Source organism: Bidens hawaiensis, unplaced genomic scaffold, assembly GCF_021521415.1.
Source record: "Bidens hawaiensis isolate Kalapana, Puna unplaced genomic scaffold, B.hawaiensis_p1.1 tig00022014_1, whole genome shotgun sequence".
Classification (NCBI taxonomy): domain Eukaryota; kingdom Viridiplantae; phylum Streptophyta; class Magnoliopsida; order Asterales; family Asteraceae; genus Bidens; species Bidens hawaiensis.
In genome coordinates, this window is record NW_027493416.1 from 259,355 (window position 1) to 282,954 (window position 23,600).

Genomic DNA, 23,600 nt, shown 5'->3' on the forward strand with positions numbered 1-23,600 from the left:
TTTAAAGCCCGATAACACTTTAACCCGTTTTACCTTTAACGCCCCTTAACCCATAAAGGGAGTGTGTTCCACTAGTTAATCCTTGCCAAATCAGGCATTGGGCGTTGATAGTATATTATAAATACAAAATATTTGTCCTTATTTGCTGCTCACACCTTTACACACAACTAACTTTTACAAATATCACAAAAACCTCTCTCAAATTAAGAGCTACTCAAATTAGCTCTGTGTTCAAGTGGCTGTGTTTTTTATGTTACATGTTCCACAACAATAGAGAAATCTCACAAGAAATGATCGGGTATTTACAACTAACACGTTATATTATTGATACCGACAGTTCTAGGGTCGGAAAGTTACCTACAGTATTGTTACTCAGAAACTTACATGCTGACGTGGAATGTAGTTATCATACACCATTTGGCAAAGAGGCACCTCCCAAAATATTTCTTCTTTTGATAGATCTTTTATCTTCTACTACCTATATTAAAAAAAAAAACAAATAAGATTCACATAATGTATTTTTTATCGGGCGGGTTAAAATTTTTAAACAAACGGACAGAGGAGTCAAACTTGTGGAACAGGTAGTATATAGTCCAAAATGTAATTTTCAATGCATAAAACCTTTTAAAGAGTTGTAACTAATAATTTTCAACTAGTATTTATAATTTTTATTTAATATATTAAATATGCATTAATATAATAATTATTATATATAAATTATGATAAAAATAACTAAATAATTTATAGTATGTGATATATATAAACATTATAATTAAAATATATAACAAGTAACTAAAAATGTATATACATCAATTCATAAATAATAAAAGAGCCGAGCTCGAGCTCTTGTAAATTAAACGAGCCAGGCTTGGCCTTGGTTTGGCTCGTAAATACCCCTATAAAAGTGTCGGTCAGTCCTTTCCGAGTTCCAACCCAGTTAAAAGTCTACCCGTTTCCCACCCACTTTGCCACCAAAAAGGTTGATATTTACCATCTTAGAACAATGCAGCAAAGCTGTGATTATCTCAGAAAATTCTGGCCTCGAAGACGGATCTTGCTGCCAACATCGCTCAAGTAGTCCCACAATCCCGGGATGAGTATTCTTTGGAATTACTGGCCTTAAACCCTGGAATTTAAGTTGATATTTTAAGAAATAAACGCGAGATTTCAATTTTTAAGTCTTGAATAACAAACAAAATTCAGGTCATGAAAATGTACCTTTTGGACCACACCTATTGCTGCCTGAAGTGGAGTTAAGTTGGCATAAGGAAGCTGCCATGTCGACCAGTTACAAAGAATATTACTACAAAGGTAAGTTTTTGTACATAAATTGTTCACATTTGCATCAGATATTTTAACGGTTTATTTTCGTAGGGACACGTTCATTACAGAACCCGTGTTTAAGTAGAGAACTCTAATGTAACCACCTACCTCACTCTTATATTTGTCGAGCACTGAGTGCATGTGTAAATTATGTGGTACTCACGGTTATCAACTTGAAAGTAGTCCATATTTACGTATATATCCTTATGCGATGTTCGTAAAATATATATCATTAAAGACTTATAATATCACATTTACCATTCATAACACTTTAAATAGGGTGATAGGGGGCACCACTCTTTGTGATGGGTACACCACCATTTTTTGCAGTTTGACAATAATACCCTTACACCAGAAAATATGGTGTTTTTAACATGAGGGTTTGTGGTCAAAATCTACAAGTTGGTGTACACATAGAGAGGTGCGGTACAAATCACCTCCATAAGAAATAAAATAAGATAGTAATCGAACCTTCTTTGTTAACAGCTCCCACACAACAATTCCAAAACTGAAGACATCTGCCTTGTGACTGTAAGGTCTATGTTCAATAACCTAAGAACCAAAGAATAAGAATAATTTTGAGCATGTAAGGTGTGTTCTTAAAGTGACTGTTGGGACAAAAAGAATCAGAATAAAATAAACAGTTGATTAAATTATTTATGTAGTTTTAGATTATCTATATAATCAATTTTCTTATAACTACTCCTCACATGTTCCGCCAAATCTTATTATTTAAAATCAAATAATCAGTTTTCGTCAATCAGTCAAAATTGATTATACGGTTTGAAACCGGGCGAGATATTAAAATAAATATAAAAAAAAGTACGTTTTAATCTATATAATATTTAACAAAAAAAAGACCAACCTCTGGAGCCATCCACCGGTAAGTTCCAGTTTCTGCAGTCATAATACCGGACTTATTTTGCACTCTAGCAACACCAAAATCAGAAACCTTGACAATCTGCAAGATAAGCATTATTATCTTCTGAATCCGAAATTTAACATATATCTTTGGAACAATATGCAATAGAGTTTGTGGGCCCAATACTATTAGTTTAATAGCTATGTGTACATGTGATAATATGGATGGGCCGGGCAAGTTGGGTGCCGAGTCAAAATGGATTCAGGTCAGAACGGTTAACTATATAATTCGTGTTAAGAGTCAGGTGAAGGTCAACCAATAAACACTTTGTCCATTTTCTAATTCATAAATTATTGATGTTTTAAATAAGATTATTATGAGAAGTGGTCAAAAATGCCTTGTAGAGTTGTAGATGTTGGCTAGATTCAGACATAACACAAATTTGAGACCTAAATCATGCCAAAAAGGACATTTTTATGAAAGTCCGAAAAAAGTCAAGGGATTTAATTATACAGAAATATACTATGTTAATAATAAAGTGTGTGGACTTCATTGTTAAGTTTTAAAAGTTACAGGATTTTAACATGCAAAAACAAAGTCCAAGGACTCGTGTAAATTCAGCTAAAGTGCATAGGATTTCTTCAACAAAATTATACTATTATAAAAACTACTTTGTTAGGAGATTTTAAGCATTTGAATAAAATAGCTCCTTTTTGATAATAACAATTTAGGAGGTTTTAAGCATTTGAAAACACTTCTGTTGACTTTCACCCGGATGACCAGGGAACCCACTTTACCTGTTCATCGAGACAAAATATAACCCATATCGAACCAATTTCGGGCAAACGGGTCAAAATCGCCACCTCATAGATAACAAAAAAACAATGAAATTATGCAATTTACAGTAAACATAATTTGCTTACTCCATTTTCATCCATCAAAAGGTTGGCACTCTTAAGATCCCTGTGGATTATATTATTTTCATGCAAGTAATTTATTCCTTTCGAAATGTGAATTGCTATTTTGATTATTGTTGGGACATCAACATGGCCTCTTTGATTATGTAGGAAGTCATATAGACTCCCACCTGCCATAAATTCTGGAAAATAAAAGAACATGTTGTAAATGTATAAAGGACCAGAAATTTCTGCTTTAATAAAAAAAGGGAATTACTTAGAATTACCAGTAACAATACAAAGATTTGGAGGTCTTGTACATGCACCTATAAATTGTACAACGTTTTTGTGACGGATTTTCCTGTTAGTTGAAGAAAGTTAAGATTCATAATGATAATGGACCTGAGGAAACATTTATATATTAAAATAAAAATAATAATTATTATTATAATACAAACAAAGCCAGTATCTATTATAATTATTCCAACTATTAATATACTAAGAATAATAATTTTGATATTAATAATAATAATAACAATTAACTTTATAGCAGTCACAGCATAAAGACGGTATCAAACATTTCCATCAATACTTGCTTTTTCTCAAATGAGCCAAATCAGCCGGACAGGTCAAACAAGTAAAAAAATTGCCTAGAGAGCATTTTAATGCATTAGATTTCCTAAATCAACTTATTAAAAAATCATACTAGTATTTAATAAGACCTGATCCACTATTTTATTTATAAGAAATTAGACAAAAAAGTACGTCAACCCAACATGTTTTGACTTGTCATCCAGCGTGTCGATTTTGCTATCTAACTCATGTTTTGTCCTAATAAAACTAATAACTTATTACAAAACCTTAACTAACGATCACTTAGAAAACAAGATACCTATAGAAACTAAGCTCTTAACATTAATGTAAGAAACCTCATTATATAGACTTCTTGGGCGAATTCTCTCTGCACATTTTCACATAAATACTCATCCTTCAGAGCTTTGATGGCCACATCTTGAGTGCAGAATGTACCTTTATACCTGTATAAGAAAAAGAAACAAATTAGACCAAAAAAATATATCATGCTTCTGGCATGTAACTTACAAAAAAGAAATTTGAACTTACACATCACTATATGATCCACCACCAGTTCTATATTCAAATTTTAACAGCTTAACATCAATTTCCCACACATCAGCACCATCCACAGGCAGCTGAACAATTTCTTGAAAATTATTTGTTTCCGTCTCTTTAGAAGGCAACACTTGCGGATTCTTTGACCAGGGTATCTCCTGTAGTGAAGACATATTTGGTGAAACGGGTCGGTTCAGGTTGACCCGTAGAAATTACAAATCTACTTTGGTACAGTAACAATGGAAATCTTTGAATGAAATACAACCAAAATCGGTATCTTGACTTTCAACTTTTTTGACCAGTTCCACACGTTTGAGATGGAACACAACCCAAATCAACCGCCAGGTAAGTAAATGTGTCAAATTTGATACACATGTGCAATATTTGCATTAATTCCTAAAGGTACAAGTTGACTACCTCGACCCTTGGTATTTCCATTGCCAATAAATCTCTCAGTTTTTCAGTTTCCTACAAATATATTTAAATAAGTTAGCAATGCCCAAGAAAGCTTGAATATTATGGCATATATTCCAACATTTTTTATAGGTACCCTTTCTATACAATGACCTTTTACAATTGAAAAATAAAAGTAGTGAAAGACCTCGTATGGCCAGCCATTAACAACAAACACATCTAACGAGTAGCCATCGGTTGTTGAAAACGCATGAGCTTCTTGGATATTTAGGCCAATCTCAGAGAGCAATGAAGTCAACTGTATTTTCAAACCATAAATTATAAGAGTAATTTGGTATTTTCAATGTATATACGTTAGAACTTAAAGCCTTAAAAGGCATATAGTTGTATTTGGAAGCAATAAGCTGATATTTATTACCTTACACAGGAGTTTAGGCTTATCATTTGTTGAAATTGTAATTTCGTGCATTGGCCTACAGGATTTTGAAGTCTTGTTACATCATCAGATTGACAAAACCAATAAACAAACAGATTATAAACATGGTATACAGTATTCCTTCATTAGCATAAGTAAACTGCATTGATGGAGTGCAAAATCAAAATTTTTAATCGTATATAGAGTATATAGTTGTTCAGTTCATATCTGGAGCAATTATTTCTTAACTTGCCATAAATCCGAGAATACAGCAATTATAGGATTCAAATTTACGTTTTAAAAAGAAACAATGAACTTCTTTGAGTATGATATGAAACTAGCTATACATTATAGGTGAAACGAATTTTGCCCAAAAACAACCGTAGTTTTTATTAAATAACTAATGTGTGAATTATGAAATATGATTGCAAAAATTATGTTATTTAACTTACAATCTATTTTTTTAGAATAAATTGATTTAAGAGACTTTATCCGTTAAAATTACAATTTGTGTAGCATGTGGCCTGTTTGACACATTTCCTTTTAAGTTATTTTCTTATTTGACCCGTTAGAGATAAGACAGAGAACCGATTCAACCCACTCATAAACTATATATTATACGATCACATGGAAAGAATTGAAGGCACAAATGGAATCAAACCTTCAAGAAATATTACCGAAATACGTGCTTGTTGGCACTCATATCTTTGTCTCCACCTTGCAGATTTGATTTACCGGCCTCAAAAGGAATTTCAAGTTTCGATGATAAACCAAATGAAGTTGGTGGATGACTGCTGAAAACCACAATAAAAAAAGTATTAAATAAGTACTCTTTTTGTGTTTTAAGTAAGACCTAGGTTTAAATAATTAAAAATCATGTCTCTGCCTGCATGGATGGATAGAAATTTGAGCATCTTTCATCCTTGTATAGCTTGAAGTAGAGTCAAAGCCATTTTCACCAACACCAGAATGAAGCTGCATAATTGTTGACATGTGACCAAAATATAATACAAAGTGACCAAAATTCTTAAAACCATCAATTATAACATTTGATAACATGCCTTAAAGAAAACCAATACTCCATTTATTCGATATAAGTATACGGTTTCTATTTTCAACGTCAAACCTCATGAATTCAAGACGCATTTTGAATTTGTCTAAATTTCGAACACTACTTTTTAGTCTGTGGTGCTTCAAAAACTGCTTTAACAGTGTTCAAAATTGTTTATTAAAAATAAATAACTACTATGTTGCAAGGATGTGAGTGACCATATGTGTGTTTGATTAAATGAGAGAAACCAATGTATGCCAGAATCCTACAATATATCTGCTATGAAATATGCCAGAATCATATATCGCATTTTGTAAGCATTGAATGGGCTATATGAATTGCCCCTTAATAAACATGCAACCATCTTATAAGCAAATCAAGACAAAACACAAACAGTACAATGATATAACACAAAGGTCGTGTTTCAATAAGAGCCTAAAATTCTTAACTTTCACATTTTACTGAGGGGTGCAAGCTGTAAATATAAAAATTCCATTATACCTGAATAAGGCGGGCTTCGAATGCCGGTCTAGTATTTGGGTCACGTGCCAACCGTAATAAGTTTTTGTGCATAAGGACTTCATGTGCCCTCTCGACATTCACATCCAATGCATATCTGCTATGAAATTGATGAATTAGTGGATTCGGCCCTAGAACCACAATTAATGATGTAATTTATCTATCAAGCACCAAGTTAAACCATGAAATAGGAGAACTATTAGTTTTCTTTAGCTCATTGTGGTATAGCCGTTGTAACTAATAGTTAATCCAGACGAAGGAAAATTAGGGTCATTGGATCCCATGGAATTAACCATTGTAAAATATAAAGTACTTAAAGCTTTGTAAAGGGTATAAAGTATAAACAAAAGACTTTTACTGTATAAGATACTTTAGAATCTTTTATTTGACCTAGGATCCCAACAGCAAGCTCTCCTCAACTACTACAATAATTTGTGCATATTTAATTCTTTTGAAAAAGACAAGTTTGCCACCATCCAAGACTATTGAACATAAGAAAACAAGAATTCGTCTATTTCGAGTAAAAAAATATAGACTATTATATTTCTATGGTCATATATAGTATTATTAAATGCTTATTTCAATTTCAAATTTGTTATAGGTTCTACACAAAAAACTTTCCATTTCTAGCAGAAGTTGAAAAAGGTTAGCGTTTCACATGATAAAGCTCACCCTAAACAAAGAATTTATCTTTCCTGAAATGATGGGAGCACCAAATAAGAAGATAGCAATCATTGCTCATTCTACTTTTCAAACTTGTACTTTGTTTAACGTGTTAGATTCCAAAAAGAGAAACATATCAAAAAATTTGTTCCAAAGAAAACAACTTCTTTAAATTCAGATAGCATGTTGAAATTAGTGTTTCTTGTAGATTAAATTTATATGTAATGATGAAGATGTATAATTCAACACAAACAATCGTATACATGAATTACCAATTTGTAACTAATTAATTGAATAAGAAACAATTAGGGTTTTAGATGACTGAAACCGAAATTATCGAACAATAATACAGCTAAAACTAGATTTTGTGTGCAGATTATTCACACGAACATCAGATGATATTACAGTATACAACGGATGAAGATGCATGAGTTGACATAAACACAATCATCGAGTATATCATAACGAATTAGTGGAATAACAAATAATTAGTGCTTCAGATGACGATGCACACATTATTTACACGAACATCAGATAATATTACTGAAGAGGTAGGTCCCAGCAGAGCCCAGTTGGACCCGCAAGACTCACCTTGAAGAGGGACGTCTGCGCAGAAACCAACTGGATCCGCAGGACCAACCATGCTCAGAGACGTGACGTCCTTACGCGCAGTACGCAAGCTGGTCCCGCAGGAAATGCCTCCCGATGGTGAAGGACTCCGCCTGTCCCCGCAGCCTCGGATACAAGCCATCAGGGAAGGCCACCCGCGCAGCAAGGCTACACGCACAAGGCACTTAGCTCTCAATCACTCAGTGTCACCTGAAGGAATGAGCGAAGCCGGGGACTATCCCGCACAAGGGCGGGAGGGGGAATACTCCCGCCCAAATAAGCCAGTCCGTACGATACAGGAAGATCTTCTGTACTGTACCTGACGAGGTATGGGAAAAAGATCTGACTAAAGATACGACAGCTTACTGACACAGTATGGCGAGCAGCATGCTCCTGTACTGTGTCACTATTAGCCGCTGCCTACTCACCAACTACCGCCATACCACGTGCGTAGCCGGCAGTTGGTGGAAAAGGAATGGTACACAGCAGGCCTGGTCACTATCAGCCGCTGCCTACCCACCAACTACCAGCAGGGCACGTGCGTAGGCCACTGTTGGTGGAACAGGAACACTGTTGCAGCCGGCCATACCTCCTTGGAAACCTACCTTCGGCTATAAATACCCCAAATGGTATGACCATCTCATCTTATCATATCTAATCTTGTATTATCATATTATACCTGATATCTGCTCTAGCAATCTCTTAATATACATTTATATTTAAAGAGCAATCTAGTCTGATTCTCACGCCAGAGGGTGGTCACAAGGAGGAACCCCCCCTTCTCAGTGACGAGCTCACGGTGTCTGTTTTGCAGGTTATCAGAAGAACCATCTTCTCAGGGTCTAACCCCTTGTGGGAAACATCTATCTAACCCCCAGGTTACCAGTAATCTGCCCGGGGTTCGGTTAGTGTTTCTTCATTGGCGCCATCCGTGCATAAAGCTAGAACTTTATTCTTCTCCAGTTTTTTCAAACTTTCTACAAAGATGGTTAAAGAAATTCCGGTAACCACAACCCCAGTTACTGGGGGGAATACCGGCAACACAGTATTTACAAACACTACCCCGGCTACCCAAGCCGGGGCAAGTGAAGTAAATTTTACGAACACTACCCCAGTTACCCAAGCTGGGGCAAGTGCAGTAAACAATCGCTCGCTGGGATTCACTGATACCCAGTTTGAGAAACAAAGACTCCCCCGCCAAACTCTCGATGAAGTTAAGGCATGGGCGGAGGCACGACAAAAGGAATTCCAGGCTGAGTTGGACGAACGCTTGCGTTCCGTACAACAGGCCGACGAATTCGAATACTTAGAGGATGACTCGGAGGAATCCGACTCCGACACGAACCCTCGCCATAGGGCAAAAGGGAAGTGTAAGGAAACGGACTCCCAACCGAAAAGGCATTTTGGACAAGCCTTCAAACCAAAAAGCACAGGTGGAAGTCCACGAGACTTCTCCAAAACGTTCAGACCAAACGTTGCAAATGCGGGAACGTCCAAATTTGCAAGGGACATTGCGGAAGCAATCGCCCCAAAAAGTGCCAAACAAATGTCAAGCATAGGCACATATGACGGTATATCTGACCCCGATGATCATTTGAACAGATTCATAGCGGGAGCAACCGTCAGTAGTTGGACGGAACCTACATGGTGTTACATGTTCCAAATGACACTGGTCGGGGCTGCTAGAGCATGGTTCGACCGTCTACCGGTCAACCACATCTACGACTGGGCTGACTTCCAACAGAAGTTTAGCCAACACTTCAGCCAGCAAAGAAAGTATACCGAGGAGCAATGGACAATCCTCAAGTGCACTCGAGAAAAAGATGAATCTTTGCTGGACTTCATCACTCGCTTCAACTCGAAGAAGCTAAGTCTGGGTAACATTAGCGAAGATCTTGTTCGCGCTGCCTTTATTCAGGGCTGCGAACGACCCAGAGCTCATCCGCACCTTAACGGGTAAAGATGGCATGCCATCCACATGGGATGCCATCATGACAGCAGCTAAACGCTTTGCGGAAACGGAGAGGCAACTGGGTAGAGATCTCCCACAGAGCACAAACCTCTACACCCAGAAAACAAGAGAAGACAACGTTCTCACCGCCCGATTAAACAAAAAGCGAAAGCTAGGCATTTGGCAGTCAAGGGTAAACTTTGACACCTCATCCGGCTTGCAGCATAGGTTAGGCGGAAGGGATAACGTACAGTCAAATAAGAACTCCAGATGGACACCGCTCACTAAAAGCGTCACCGAGATATTCGCCACCGAGGAGCTCCCATGGCCAAAGCCTCAAATAATCCGACATCGCCACAATGCTGATCGGAACAAATACTGTGAATTTCACAGGACAAAAGGCCACAACACCGAAGAATGCATAGACGTGAAGGACATGGTCGAGGCATTCGTCAGAGATGGGACGCTCGCGCACCTCGTGGCGCAATGAACGCTGAGCAGGCTGATGCGTGTAGAACCCCAGCTGGGGAAAACACGAATAAAATTCCAGCTTCAATATGGAGACTACATGCTGCGTAAAGAACGAGATCCCGAACCAGGTGCGTATCGGCTCGATGGCACTCCCATCCCAACAACATGGAAGGGAGCTCATTTACACAGTTTGCATGTAAATCAATTCCAATTTGTAAAGAAAATGCCAAGAGCCACTTCTAATGGAAACGATTCTCCTTAAAACATTGACGCTGATGATTTCACATTTTTATGAACTATCAACACGGATATGCCGGTTTTCACCGCATAAATACGTGGAAAGTCGTTGCGTGGGGAAGGCGGCAAAACCCGCATAAACCCAATAAACGACAAACCTTCACGCAGGTCAGTCGAATGGGAAAAGTTCAGTCCTCCCATTAAATGAAAGTGCCGGTCTATCCGCATGAATCATGAAAAAGGGAACTGAACACTAACCTATCGACAACCGCGCGTCGAACGGTTAAGTTATTCAACACGAATATGCCGGTTTTCACCGCATGAATACGTGGAAAGTCGTTGCGTGGGGAAGGCGGCAAAACCCGCATAAACCCAAAAAACGACAAACCTTCACGCGGGTCAGTCGAAGGGGAAAAGTTCAGTCCCATTAAATGAAAGTGCCGGTCTATCCGCATGAATCATGAAAAAGGGAACTGAACACTAACCCATTGACAACCGCGCGTCGAACGGTTCAAAACAGAATTTCTAACAAAGGATAAGGAAAACCTACACGCAGGTCAGATGGTAAAGTTTTGCTTCCTACTACGTGCAAGTGACGGTCCTACCCGCACAATCACGGAAGAGGAAGCAAAACTTCACATCTACCACGTTCAAAGGTTAACTTATCCTCAAAAGATGAGGAAAACCTACACGCAGGTCAGATGGTAAAGTTTAGCCATCCTACTACGTGCAAGTGACGGTCCTACCCGCACAATCACGGAAGAGGAAGCAAAACTTCACATCTACCACGTTCAAAGGTTAACTTATCCTCAGAAGATGAGGAAAACCTACACGCAGGTCAGATGGTAAAGTTTAGCCATCCTACTACGTGCAAGTGACGGTCCTACCCGCACAATCACGGAAGAGGAAGCAAAACTTCACATCTACCACGTTCAAAGGTTAACTTATCCTCAAAAGATGAGGAAAACCTACACGCAGGTCAGATGGTAAAGTTTAGCCATCCTACTACGTGCAAGTGACGGTCCTACCCGCACAATCACGGAAGAGGAAGCAAAACTTCACCTATCTACCACGTTCAAAGGTTAACTTATCCTAAACACTTGGAAAATTGCTAATTTAAACTAAAGTATGCAAGTCATACAACGTTTACAAAGCAAGGAACCCAACGAAAGTAGCGGTCTTACCCGCACAAAGATTTATATTTCATAAGTATTCATTACAAGAATGGCCGGGTAACTACCCGCCTACAAGAAAAGAAATCTATACAAGCTAAATCTATCCTAGCAGCGGGAAGGGATCTTCAGGATCAGGCTTCAGGGCCACTTCCACTTGGACTAGCCCCATCAGTAGAGCGTGGCAGTTCAAGGAAAGCTTTGAGGATAGCTAGCCCATCATCAGCAGCAGCAACTTCGTTTACCTTCTCCACCACCGGATGCGGGAAGGCGGCGTATTGATTTACTGCTTGGTCATATATGGCTTCAGTATCAACAATGTACAAAGGGAAGTTGGATGGCGGGACGCCTTTCTCAACGAACCCTAGACCAAGCAGGAAGCCGACCTTTTCCCCATCCTCGTGAGAAGCGTTGAGGGCTGCGCTCATAGCATCGTCGTAAGATGTCTCTGAGAAGACCTGATGCACAACCTACAAAGAAAAATACAAGTGTCAGAACCTTTTCTATTTATAAGGAAAAGCGTGAAGACATGAAGTTTTACTTACCGGAGACAACGCTTCTCGAAGAAGCCATTCCTTGGCAACCAGAGCCTCTTTGAGGGCAGCTTGAGCTTCGTTACGGGCGCGTTCGGCTTCATTCTTGTTGAGGTTGGCAAGCAACACTTCTTTAGCCGCAGCCTCTTCGACGCCCTTTAGCTTACGCTCGGTATGGTCAAGCACCCCCCTCTGGTCCAAGATTTCTTGAAGCTTCTTAGCATCCTCCATCGCCAAGGCATCATGAGCCTGCTGGAGAGCCTCTAATTTGGCTTTAAGTTCTTCATTCTCCACGCGCAGAGGCTCAGCAACAGCTTCAGCCTTGGTGGCCCTCTCGGTTGCGTTCCTCGCAGTTTCCTTAGCCAGCCGAAGCTGTTCATTAACAGCTTGGGCAGCCTTGGAACGGGCCTCAAGTCGAGCCTGAACTTCAACCTCGAGGGCCTTGAAGGCCTTCTCCTTTTCCGCAGCTACGGCGGAAAGCCTTTGGTTCTCCTCCCGGACAGTCCGCGCCTAAGCCACTTCTTTAGCACGAGCTGCTTTCAACTTGTCGTTTTCACGACAAAGCAGCTCGACGTGCGGCTGCATCCGGGCCAGGAGAACCCGAAGCTCATTGCTAAGCCTACCCTCCTGGTAGCTAGCCATGGCTTCCCCCAACGCACCCATGGGAGCAGCGTGACGAGCCCACTCCACGCACTCCACAGGGGTGCGAAGGGTTGTTCCTCGGCGAATGTTCCAGCGCGGAACATACACTTCATTGGAATCCGACACTGCAAAAAACACAAAGCAGTTAGGAAAAGATGATAAAGAATATATATATATATATAAAATGGGCCAAAAGAACCCTACGCACCTGTAGGGTCAATGATAGGCCGATAGCCGCCGAACCCATCACCTGAACCCAAAGGAAATCCATCCAAGAGGTCAGGCAGATGGGAAGGTAGCAGAGATCGGCGAGAAGTCCCATGCGTACCTGATGGATCGGCCGTTGTTGCCGATGGCGGGGGCATGGTAGCAGCCGCCGCGGTCGCCGCCGCGGTATCCGCAGCAAAAGTTACCGCCGGCTCGGTGAAGGATGCTGTAAAAATCGCACTCACAACCGGCGGTGACGTCATCTCAGCTGGAACAGTCGGCTCAAAGGAGTGAGCAACTGGACCAGCGGAAGCAGGCGCAGGCGCCTGGGTCGTCGCCTCAGGTAGGCTGACCAAGCCTACCGTCATTGGCGGAGAAGTACTACTCTGAGATGCACCCTGGAATGCGTCAACATCCACGCCTGCGTAAAGAAGACAAGTGTTAAAACGATATTAAACTATGAAGATAAAAGCTAAAGGAAAGTTGTACTTACGGGTTTTCTTGAGCCTAAAGGTACGGAGAGGCGGGGACGGACCCGATGGAGCCGGCCTCTTTGCGCCGGTCACCGTCGTCTTCTTGGGCTCTCCGGAGGTGACTGCCGCAACTTCCGGAGCAGTGGTCTTTTCAACACCGGGATTCCCCGCCACCTCTTCGCTCCCAGCCTCCGAGTCAGACAGAGGCACCGGATCGGCAGTGGAGGCCACCTTCTCCTTTCCCTTCCCACCGGCAGCCTTCTTCTTCCGCACCAACGGAGGACCATCTGCGGATTCCTCATCAGAACATACGATTAGAGGAATTCCAGCAGAGGTTTCAGCATTGAGGGGTAGAGGGTCGAATAGCGCCTTACCTGGCCGACGGGCGCTAAGGATCTCATGGCCTAGCGGATAGACCTCCACAAACCGATCCGCCGTTTGTTCCAGGATGGGCAACTCGTTCTCGTCCAAAGCGCGAGTACCCATCCGAGCGGGACCGTCAGTCTCCCGCGGGTTTAGGAGCGACTGCAAGTCGTTCCCCTCTGAAATAAACAAGAAAGAAGTTAGAAGAAATTCATAATCAACAAAAGGGAAAAAGGCATACCGTAAGGAACAGAGTTCGAACCGTATTCGAGGACGATTGGAATCTTGCGCGCATCAGCCTCCTTCCACACCCGGCTCATCCCCAGCATCACCATCCCGGACTCAGCAAACCGGTAAACCGGAGATTGGACCCGAGATATCTTGGCAAACCATTCCGCCTCCTGGTAGCTGGAGGCGTGAAGGCTGGGAAGTGCCTGCCCGTTCTTGAATTTCATGGCAATGGGGATGGCACGGGCGGAAATGAAGAAAAATTCCCTCTTCCACGCGCGAAGACTGCGCTCGGTCGCACAGATCTTTAAACCCTTAATCCGGGTTGTCAACGTGTACCACCCCTGGATGCACCTCCAAGTATAGAAGGTCATCAGGCGGTCAACATAGGGCTCAACGCCCAGTATCCGGCACACCCACTCAAAATGGCGAATCTTGGCGATCGCCATGGGGTGCAACTCGGTCAAATGAACACCATGCCTCTCAAGGACACGGTAAACAAACTTTGTCAATGGGAACCTAAGATTCCCATAGACAAAGAATGCAGCATAAACCCCGATCTTGCCTCTGGGGGCATCGTACACGGTCTGATGGGGTTTAGGAAACTCAGGCTCGAGGGACTCGAGCATGAACTTCCGGACAACATACCTGTACAGATCGCCGGGCAGAGCACACTGGCACTCGCCAGCAGTACTCTTGTCATCGGTTGTGGATTCAACATCACGAGACATCTTGTGAAGGAAAGAAGAAAACGATTTCGGGAGAATGCTTGCCTGAAAAGGGGAGTATTCGCCGGAAATCGCTTAAAAGATGAAGAGAAGAGTGAAAGTGTGGATTACAAAGAACCCTCTTCCCCTTTATATACTAATCGCAATTAATGCGATGAAATTAATGCGGAAGAGAGAGAAAACGAAGGTGCAATGAAACTATGACACGTGGCAAAAAGCAAGCTGGCAACAGCTGTTGACAGGACGCGTACCATTAATTTCGCGGCCACGCGCCCGAAAAATCGCGCCCACGCGCCTGTAAAAGCGTCTGGAATGACCATGTACTGTCACGTCACCATAACTTCCTGCACGATCTGACACAGTCAGAAGAAACCGTCGCACGACGTTTCAGAGTTTTGGACTGTTCTTCTTTCCACCAACTCTTCGAATTTCAAAATTCAAAATTCAAAAAGATCAAAAAGTAGGCGGGAAAATACCCCTTACCTTGGCAAACAAGTAACCATAAGACGGCTGCGGGTACAGTGTTAAGGCAAAACCCTTCACATACCTAGCACCCGCAGGGAATTGAAGCCAAGTAAACCTTGGCGAACAAGTAACCATAAGACGGCTGCGGGTACAGTGTTAAGGCAAAACCCTTCACATACCTAGCACCCGCAGGGAATTGAAGCCAAGTAAACCTTGGCGAACAAGTAACTGTAAGACGGCTGCGGGTACAGTGTTAAGGCAAAACCCTTCACATACCTAGCACCCGCAGGGAATTGAAGCCAAGAAAACCTTGGCGAACAAGTAACCGTAAGACGGCTGCGGGTACAGTGTTAAGGCAAAACCCTTCACATACCTAGCACCCGCAGGGAATTGAAGCCAAGTATTCCTCGGCAACCAAGTAACTATAAGACGGGTGCGGGTACAGTGTAAAGGCAAAACCCTTCACATACCTAGCACCCGCAGGGAATTGACGCCATGAATACCTTGGAAGTAAAGTAACCGTAAGACGAGCGCAGGTACAGTGTTAAGGCAAAACCCTTCACATACCTAGCGCTCCGCTGGGAATTGAAACCAAGAAGGATCTTCTGGGCAATGCTTGCGTAAACGGAAATAACATCCCCGCGTAGCGGGAACGTCGAGAACTACGTTGTTTGAAATTCCAGGATGGAATTGGTGGTTTTAACATAATTGATCACTATGTTCAAAACTACCAAAACCTCACGGAGAATCCACACAAGTGGGACTCAACGCTCCTGACTTGCGAGGAGGTTACAGCCTACCCGCATCATACCCAAAGACCAAGCAGGAAACTCGGGAATTTCTGCAAGTGACAAGGACTTCCGCGGGAAGAATCCCCATGGAAAACCTTAAAAAACCCTTTTCAAAACCCTCTGCTTAAAGTCCAAAAGTTCACCTCACTTTATTAAACACTCATGAGAAGAACATTGGACTGGGGGGACTTGAAGAGGTAGGTCCCAGCAGAGCCCAGTTAGACCCGCAAGACTCACCTTGAAGAGGGACGTCTGCGCAGAAACCAACTGGATCCGCAGGACCAACCATGCTCAGAGACGTGACGTCCTTACGCGCAGTACGCAAGCTGGTCCCGCAGGAAATGCCTCCCGATGGTGAAGGACTCCGCCTGTCCCCGCAGCCTCGGATACAAGCCATCAGGGAAGGCCACCCGCGCAGCAAGGCTACACGCACAAGGCACTTAGCTCTCAATCACTCAGTGTCACCTGAAGGAATGAGCGAAGCCGGGGACTATCCCGCACAAGGGCGGGAGGGGGAATACTCCCGCCCAAATAAGCCAGTCCGTACGATACAGGAAGATCTTCTGTACTGTACCTGACGAGGTATGGGAAAAAGATCTGACTAAAGATACGACAGCTTACTGACACAGTATGGCGAGCAGCATGCTCCTGTACTGTGTCACTATTAGCCGCTGCCTACTCACCAACTACCGCCATACCACGTGCGTAGCCGGCAGTTGGTGGAAAAGGAATGGTACACAGCAGGCCTGGTCACTATCAGCCGCTGCCTACCCACCAACTACCAGCAGGGCACGTGCGTAGGCCACTGTTGGTGGAACAGGAACACTGTTGCAGCCGGCCATACCTCCTTGGAAACCTACCTTCGGCTATAAATACCCCAAATGGTATGACCATCTCATCTTATCATATCTGATCTTGTATTATCATATTATACCTGATATCTGCTCTAGCAATCTCTTAATATACATTTATATTTAAAGAGCAATCTAGTCTGATTCTCACGCCGGAGGGTGGTCACAAGGAGGAACCCCCCTTCTCAGTGACGAGCTCACGGTGTCTGTTTTGCAGGTTATCAGAAGAACCATCTTCTCAGAGTCTAACCCCTTGTGGGAAACATCTATCTAACCCCCAGGTTACCAGTAATCTGCCCGGGGTTCGGTTAGTGTTTCTTCAATTACGATACGCAACGGATGAAGATGCATGATTCAACATAAACACAATCGTCTAATAAATAACCAATTTCCATGAAGTTTCACAACTAATTAGTTAAATACTTGAACATCAAACAAGTTAGAGCTTCAGACAACTGAAATTAGTGCTCATGTGCAGATTATTTACACGAACATCAAATAATAATACTACTACATGCAACAGATGAGATGCATGATCCAACATAAACACAATTCTTTAATAACTAATCAATTTCCGTTAAACAACAAACAATTAGGGCTTCAAATGTCTGAAATCGAAACTACCTAACTCTGATAAGATGCATGATTCTACATAAACACAATAATACTAATCCTCTACGCAATATCACAACAAATTAGTCAAAATAACGAACAATTAGGGCTTCAATCAGCTAAAATCAAAATTACCGAACAGGAAGCCGACTGAAATGCAACCACAACTCATCTTCAAATCCAGGCACACTCGCCTCTTCACAATTCGCCTCTCTAAGCCTCCGAAGCACCTCCTGATACACCTCCACCTTCGGCCGTCGTTTCCGGCTCGCCACCACCGCCGCCGCCGCCGTCGACGCTCGGCTACTGCAACAGCTCTCGGTATCTTCACCTCCTCCTTCTCGCATCACCATTAGCTAGCTAGTTAGTGAGTGAGTTATCGGTTATTATTACATATTACATCTATACAGTTAGTTGTGAGGTAATGAAACGGTTACGATGGATACGAAGGTAGGTAGGTTGTTACGTCCGTACGCATGCGTTTGAAATGAAACGGTTATTGAGGAGAAGACGAGGGTTTAATAGCAATGGAGAGTAACGCCTGCGAAACAATGGTGTGTTTGTTTGTTTGTATAGAGTAAATGACCAAAATGCCCTTTTTCAACTGCTTTTTTGATTGACCCTGACTGGTTTTAACCCGCAAAAATATGTTAAGCGTCATAAAACAGTCGGGCCGAGATTTTTGTTTTTAAATAGTCGGAGCTAACGGAAGTTTTAGGTACTCGGTGAAATTTATTTTGGCTTTCGGCAAGATTTTTGGTTTTCGACGAGTGGCATAATATGGTTGGTTAGAGTAAATATAATGTCCACATAATCATTAACATTGTCGCTCCGTGCATTTTTTAATCATTAGTTAATGAGATTTTTAACCAACAATATTTTATCATGCGTCACAAAAATGTCAAGTCGATTGTTTTTTAATTGCCAAAGTTGATGGGATTTTTTAGGCATCCAACGAGATTTATTTTGGCATTTAACGAGATGTTTTTAGGCTTCCAATGAGATTCTTTTCCTATTCCGTGTCTAAGGAAATTTTTTTGACGTTCAGTTAGATTTATTTTGGCTTCCGACTAGAATTTTCAGATATAAGAAAAGTTTTATTTTGGCGTCCAACGAGTTTGTTTTCTTTGGCATCCACGACATTTTTTGGATTCCGACAAGAATTTTTTTTGCTTCGGGCGACAATTTTGCTTCCAATAGGCGGCTTAGACAAGTGACGGATATGGTCATTGGTCAAATGGACATTATCTTGACTTTCACCATTCAAAAGGCATTTCGGTCATTTTCCTGTTTACATATACTGTTGAGCAAGTCCTTTTCTCCAGAGCAATGAACTTGAAAACCAGATCATAGTACAACACTTACAGCATATCTTACAAGATATGAAAGAATTTTGTTTGCTTTAAGTTTGGAAAACTGGAAAAGGATAATGGCGTAATGCGCACCCATTGAGCGGATATCGACGTGGATTCAAGCCATTGTTCTTTGCCTTGCTTACTTCACCCTTTTTATTAGTTTTATATATTTATATTATATTATATTGATCCATCTATATCCAATTGAAAGATTCATCTATGAAAATGTTATACTAAGCGACCTTGTAATATTATTCCTTTGTCAAAATAGACCTCAAACAAATTAGTTACTTCATGGTTGAAGCGTGCGTTAATTGGTATTTTAAAATAGTAGGTTTTTAGCTCAAACCGAACCCAATGTTTTAAAAACCGGATTGGACTAAAAAATGACATAACCAGTTGAACTGAGTTGTACCTTGAGGTTCGACTGGTTAAATAGTGTAATTTGTAATTTCATATAAATGCAACTTTAACTCAATAAATAACCCAAATATATATGATTCCATTATAAAATATACTTCAAAAGTTAATCTATAGTAAAAAACTAATACAAAAACACTTTATTTTTAAAAAATAGTTTACTCGTTTCAATGTTAATCTCTAGGTTAAAAGTTCTAGCAAACTATCCGATATTTTAGAAAGTTCTATAGTAAAAGTTCTAGCAAACTATCCGATATTTTAGAAAGTTCTATAGTAAAAGTTCTAGTAAAAGTTCTATAGTAAAAGTTCTAGGTTAAAAAATAGTTTACTCGTTTCAATGTTAATCTCTAGGTTAAAAGTTCTAGCAAACTATCCGATATTTTAGAAAGTTCTATAGAAAGTTCTAGGTTAAAAGTTCTATAGTAAAAAACTAATACAAAAACACTTTATTTTTAAAAAAATAGTTTACTCGTTTCAATGTTAATCTCTAGGTTTAAAAAATATGGGCCACAAAATATCAAAATCTCTTGGACTTAAAATCGGCTTTGACGGTTTAAACCGATATTTTAGAAAAAACCATTGGTTCAATGTTCTAGCAAACTATCCAAAAAATACTGAGCACAAATTACCGGCCTGGTATGCGAAACCCGGCATTACCGGTTCAACCAACTGGTACGAACCGGTTATGAAAACACTGACCGAACCAGAATTTTAAATGTCGGTTTCGAGTTTTTACGTATGGGTATGGCTTGGTTTGTTATGAGTTTGGCTTTAGGTTTGCATTTGCATTTGAGTTTGGAAAGCTGGAGCTTGTAATAATAAGTTTGTGTCATAAATCCATAAAAAAACTTTTAAATAAGTTTGATGTAGTTTCGTTGCCAAGTTAGGTTATGTGCAGTTTGATTTTGAAACGAGGTAAAGTTTTGGATTAATTAGACCAAAATGAAGCGATGTTTAGTTTGGGTTGTTATTTGGTGTTGTTTTGTCGGTTAATTTGATTTCGATTTGATTAATTAAACTTTTCTCACCTCTGTTTTAAATTACTTATCATGTATTTCTTAGTAATTGAATATACATAAAACAAAATTATATTTTAGATAGTTCCTAAGAGTAGACGAAACAAGAGGTGGTATACGCCTATACGCTACCAATAAAGTTTTATATTGATAGACTTTTTTTGACGTTGTAAACCCGGTTAAAAAGCTTTGTATCCACGACTTATACATTTATAGTGAAAACAAAAGCAATGATGTGTAATTGATGTATAAAAATGCATCTATTGGGCGATGATAAATCGTGTTTTACTTAGTTCTATGTTTTAATTGTGTGTTTATATTTATGTTATGCATGTGTGTATGTAGACATATATGCATGCACATATGTGTTTGTGTGTACATGTATAATTTTATCATGGGGAATTGGAAATAAATAATCATAACTTTTGTGTATTGGCCAATAACAATAACAACTTTAAAAATCACAACCAACGGTCCTAATTTTCAACTATTTTTGTCTCAATGGACCTCCGTTAAAAAACACTTAACGTCGTTAAGTTTTTTTTTCCCAGTTTCAAACCGATATTTTAGGGCTTATGATCGAAAGAGTGATACGATTCGATTGATATTTTAAGGCTTTTGTAGGGTGACCCAACGGCAAACATAGAAGCTAGTATATGTATAATTTTATCATTCAAGTGTGATTTTTTTGGCTTTCAAAACAAAAGCTAAAGGGTCAAAAAGGTAAAAACATATGAAAAAGGCTATACTAGAGTATTTAGAAAAGTAGAAGGGGTAAATCTTTTGGATCAACCAACATGTTAAGTGAGTTGATGATTCCAAATCCAATAGCACCAACCAACATCCACCCACAGAATAAGATTCTCAGATTAAATTCTTTTGGATCCCTTTTAACGTATCATAAAGGGCAAACATTAACCTGCCCATATATTTAATTATCTAATAGTTACCTCATTGCCTAACTCATCATAACATATAATAATAATAACAATAATATAGATAAAAGGTGAGTTTCATTAAAAGAAACACTAAATTAAAAAACTGAAAGGGACTAAAAAACTAGATGATGGCATAGCTAATTTTCAAAAATATGTACATGTTACTAAATTCAATAGTATGTTATTATGTTATTTTATATTAAGCAAATGAAATAAATATTAAATTTAGTTTAGGTATTCAGAAAATGATTAATTATCAATATGCAATAGGTGTGTTTTATTCATTCAAGAATACTGTTTACAACGGCACAAAATATAAACGGGTAACAAGCTGCGTCGTTTACTTTTATTTTTACTAAGAAGTATATTTTTTACTTAAAACTGGTTCAACTGGTGAGCCACTCAACTGCCATATGGTTGGTCCAACCAATACCAGTTCAATCTATGCCAATCGAACTTGTTAGGGATCTGATTTTCAGTATGGCGGGCAGGTTGCTTTGACCCGGTTTAACATAACATGGATTGTAAGTGAGGTTTTAAACCTTTATAAAATCAAAAAGTTCAACACTAGTCTTTTTCTAAACTAGATGTGAAAACATTAAAATCGGTTTTGCAATTTATAAAAGTTTTTAATAAATATTAAATTAGTTTCCTTTATTTGTGAAAACATATTCTTTCATTAAACATAATTTTGTCTTGCTTTAACTTGTTAAAAAATCAAAACAAAAAAGATAAAATAAGAAAGTGTTTTACAATTTTTAAATGTAAAAAAGTAATAAAATACTTTTGATCACCAATATAGCAATATAATAGTGGGTCACGGTTATCACGATGCTATACTTATTAATTAAATGCCAAATTGGGTTCTTTTCTTTAATATTCTATATTTAGCATCCTTTTCTTGTGACAATGTAAACCAGGAAATATGTGAACCGTATCATATACTATTGGTACTAATCCTAGTGGTATGATTCATAAGTTGGTCTATAATTATAAAAGTTATGACTATAATAATTATAATAATAATAATAATAATAATAAAACTTTTTCGGTGTTTTGATGCGGTAAAATAAAGGGGTTAAGTTATAGGATAAAGAATGTTCAAGAACACACCCATATCTATGTACGCTATGTATAATTTGTTCACACTGCATAAAAACAACGAAAAATAACAGTTGTGGCATAAATTTGGAAGGGCTACCGGTCATGTGACTTTTTAATGAGGGCTTCTTGCATATGAAGTTATGCGATAGTTGTTAATTTGATTAACGATTTAAAACCTCTAGACGATATCAATGGGGGATAATATCAAAACGCCCATGATCACATAGTAAAGTAATTTTTCTAACAAAAAACACATAATTTACCCTTTAAGTTATTTAGGATGCAATTTAAGATTTAATGCAACAAATAAAAATCATACAAAAATTGTGAAATATTTTTCTACATAATTTACCCTTTAAGTTATGCCACTACTCACAAATGTAAGGATACTTTTGTCATTTAAAAATGAAAAGAGAAAAAAAGAGTCTTTTTCAACTTCTTTAGGGTAGATGAGTCAAGTTGCTCATTAGTTGCTTAAGATCAGCTCGTTGAAAGCTTGAATCGAGTCGAGGTTAAAGGAAATCAAGCCCGAGTTTGATCCTAAAATGAGCTATTTTAATAAAAGAGTACGAGTTTCATATACCGAGCTTGATTAATTAGACTTGCAAGTCTAAACAAGTATAAATTTATAAATATGTATATAAAAATAGTTATATATGTATTTAAATAAAATAACTATTTAATAATAAAAGAACGAGCTCAGTTTGAGCGCGTTGTAAAATTAGTTATGAGTCGAGCTCGTGACTTAAATGTAGAGCTCGAAATTTATAAAATTACAAGCATCATAACACATCATTTTGTGCTATATAGTTTGACTTAAAAAAGTACAAGAAATGAAACATTGAACTTTTCACTTATATCTACTTGCATGTATCTATATTTTCCATGCATATTTCTACACATATATAAGTGCAACTAAATTTGCATAGCCTTTTTAATCAGGGCTAGTCCAGCTCTTTTGGAGGTCTAAAATGAAACGCGAATTCGGGGTCTTTTTCGAATTGTATTATTACAATGCAAAACAACTAACCACGAATATGCTTGTCTTTTCAACTAACTTAAGGGTGACTTGGATTCCTAGGGCTCTGCACTTCTGTTTCTGCAAACGGATCAAATTCTTCGGTGTCTGAATTTGAAACTGGAGCCTTGATCATGATACT

General features: G+C 39.3%; 1 pseudogene across 1 annotated transcript; it reads right to left on the reverse strand.

Moving 5' to 3' along the window:
- Positions 1-182: 182 nt before the first annotated feature.
- LOC143564545 (serine/threonine-protein kinase STY8-like) lies at positions 183-18,069 on the reverse strand (annotated as a pseudogene). Its single transcript, XR_013140895.1, has 16 exons — positions 17,743-18,069; positions 6,594-6,708; positions 5,895-6,016; positions 5,719-5,835; positions 5,045-5,099; positions 4,814-4,924; positions 4,630-4,680; positions 4,204-4,370; positions 4,011-4,118; positions 3,369-3,442; positions 3,109-3,284; positions 2,189-2,284; positions 1,795-1,875; positions 1,219-1,272; positions 992-1,126; positions 183-478 (listed from the first exon to the last, which is right to left on the reverse strand). The product of XR_013140895.1 is annotated as a serine/threonine-protein kinase STY8-like (transcript).
- Positions 18,070-23,600: the final 5,531 nt, after the last annotated feature.